Raw genomic sequence first — 2,916 nt, 5'->3', positions numbered from 1 at the left:
AATCCCTCCCTAGGTCTAATCCCAGGCCTAAGGTCCATCATGGCTCCCAGCTGCAGCCTGGGGCCTCAGCCCTCTCTGGCCCTCCTTTACAAAGGAATCCTCACCCCATGGACACCTACCATGGACCTAGAGACCAGGAGCCCAGCCCTTAGGTAAGTCCACCATCAACCCAGAGACCAGAATATTAGCCCTCAGTGGGAGCCCATCATGTACCCAGAGACCTGGATCTCAGCCCTTAGGGGGTCCATCATGGATCCAGAGACCAGAACCTCAGCCCTCATGGAGCCTACCTTTGGCCAAGCCACCTGGACTTCAGCCCTCACTACCTGTCGTCCCAAACCTAATGCCTGTGGAGTCTATAAAGCTGCACTTACTCAGGATATGAACTTCAAGATGAACACATTCTTCTAAATAACTCCAAGCATTAGAATTAAATGCAGGAGAAAAACCCTGCCACTTTTCCACCAGATTAAATGTCTAAATAGCAGATTACATTGCTGCTAACCTACAGAGTCTAAGTTAATGAGAACAAAGAAGTTAATAAACATAGGGAGCTCAAAAGCCAGCCCTGCCAAGGTAACATTAAAACAGCGAGTTTCTTGGAAGTCTCCCCATCCGTGGGAACATCACAGGAAGTGTCCGAGCAGGACAGCAAGGAGGATGCCCTGGCACACGTGACAGTCGACATGCATGGCTGAGAGCCGCAGGAAGCTGATCGCGACGTAGCTGTCGCCAGCTACCACCTTGGCTCCCGGCTGGCGCTCCTGTGTTCCTCTACAGCGTGCAGGTGAGGATCCCCAGGTTCCCCTTCCTCCTTGAGTACACTGGGCCCAGCTCACCTGCAAGCACAAGCTTCTCCATCAAGGCCTCCTCAGGGGGACGTTGGCAAGCTGAATTCACCTGTGCCACCCACCCCGGCGAGTCTGCCAGAGGCAGAGCAGCAGAGGGTTCCAGCTGCTCAGGGTTCTGATGATAAAGTGACTCTAAAGTGACTGTGGGCTAAGGACCCCCCCCCCAGATCACATGCCTCTTCCGATGCTCCCCTCCAGGCTCTTTTTCATGTATTTTGGGGTATTCCAAACAGATATAGCGGAGCGGATGGCACAAGCAGCCCTGGATGTCCAGCTGCCATGCCAGCCGACAGAGCTGGCTTGTCTGCTGGCCCCAGCTGGACCCTGAGCACATCCCTGTTTCTCATCTGTGAATATTTTGGGATATTCCTCTGAAGGACGTGGCTCTGGCAAAAATGGTCCTGCAAGACGTCTGGCAGAATCTTTCTGAAAGCCTGGTCCGGTCCGCCACTGTTTGTCACAGTGTTGATTCTTGTTATTTCAGGGTCTGTTTGACTCAGGATCCAAAACACTCCACATGGTGTGCTTGTCTCTTACGGTTCTTCTGGTCTGCGGACTTCCTCCACCTCTGCTCTTCCTTGCAATTCATCAGATGCCCGAGCCTGGGGGCTGTAGGGGTCTGCTCTCAATCACACTCGGGCTCTTGGTTTTGGTCAAAAAGAATGCTCACCATTCTCTTCTGTGATGTGAGCATCAGCAAATGCTCCACAAAGGACCTCTCCATGGACAGAGGAGCAAGGAGCTTGTGAGGCCCTGGGAGTGCTGCACACGCGGCACCTGCCTCTCACCCCACGCAGCATACTTCTAGTATAACTTTATTTTGAGTCAGTGAACCCTATGTGAAAGCTGCAAGAGCATCAGAGCCTCCCCATCCCTTCTGGGCTCCTTTGTCATCAGCCTTCCTGACCCACTGAGGACTTGCTGAGATACCAAGTGTCTGTCCCTGTGTGTCCATCACCTTGCACAGCTGGACACCAGGGCAGCCATGGGCCAGGGCAAACCTCCAGCCCACAACCTCATCAGATCTCTCCCCACATCCCAGTGATTTCCTGGGAAGCGCAGGCCTGAGGCCAGTGCCCCAGGCAGCCTTTGGGCCTGGGCCTTGGGTCTCAGTGGGTCTGGAGCCTGGGCATCAGGAATTGGATGGGCCACCTTGATTTTTCTCAAACTTGCTTATGGCAGAACACCACAGTCATTGAGCTGTGTTGTCCTTAGGCAGCACTCTGAGGTCACATGCAGAAGGTCACCTGGGCATGCGTTGGACTGCACAGCAAAGGGAATAGGTTGCAGACAGAGTGCAGGCTGCTAAACAAACAGCAGACTCGCGGAGGGAGGCCACTTCCTGCAGGTTCAGTATGACCAAGCCCTTCTAGGTGGAGGAGGCAGAGGTTAGAACAGGGAAGAGCTGGAGGTCGTGCCACACAGGGGTGGGAGGTGGAGGAGGAGTCCACGGATGGGGCGCCTGCACCTCCAAGGCTGAGAAGGGTCCTTACCAGACCTCCAGAAGGACACACCCACCCCTACCAGGAGGCTTGGGTCAGGTCTGTCCTCCAGAATTAGGGCGATTATAATTTTCTGTTGTTCAAAGCCACAAGTTTGAGGTAATTTGTTCCAGCAGCCACAGAAAATTAATACATGTGGCCTAGATTAATTAAAAAGCAATTAATTCCTGTTTTCTGAGGAGATGCTTTGAAACTAGGTGAGCTTCCCATTTATCATCTCCTGCCAGCCAGATCCCCGTCCATGGAGGACTCTTGCCTACATCAATTATCCGCAGTCTGTTGCTAAGTGGGGACTTCCTGAGCTTTGTCGCTGGAATTCCTCAGCCAGGCAGAGCCTCCCTCTTGTCAGCCAAGGTACCTGCTGCTCTGTCAGGTGGCCCTGTGGGGTCTACTGAGTCTCAGGAACTGAGACTGTCACTGCTAGTCGAGGGCCCCAGAGGTGGTCAGTGGGTACCCATGGGCTGGCACCTAGCCCTTTGGGTGAGGCCCCACTGCCTGAGCACACGCTCGCTTTCTGGACCAGCCGGTGTCTGGGTGCATCCTCTGCTCTCTGCCCTGACCCT

The sequence above is a fragment of the Marmota marmota genome, unplaced genomic scaffold (assembly GCF_001458135.2).
Source record: "Marmota marmota marmota unplaced genomic scaffold, marMar, whole genome shotgun sequence".
Lineage (NCBI taxonomy): Eukaryota > Metazoa > Chordata > Mammalia > Rodentia > Sciuridae > Marmota > Marmota marmota.
The sequence above is the reverse complement of the archived record's forward strand: the minus strand, read 5'-3'. Positions refer to the sequence as shown.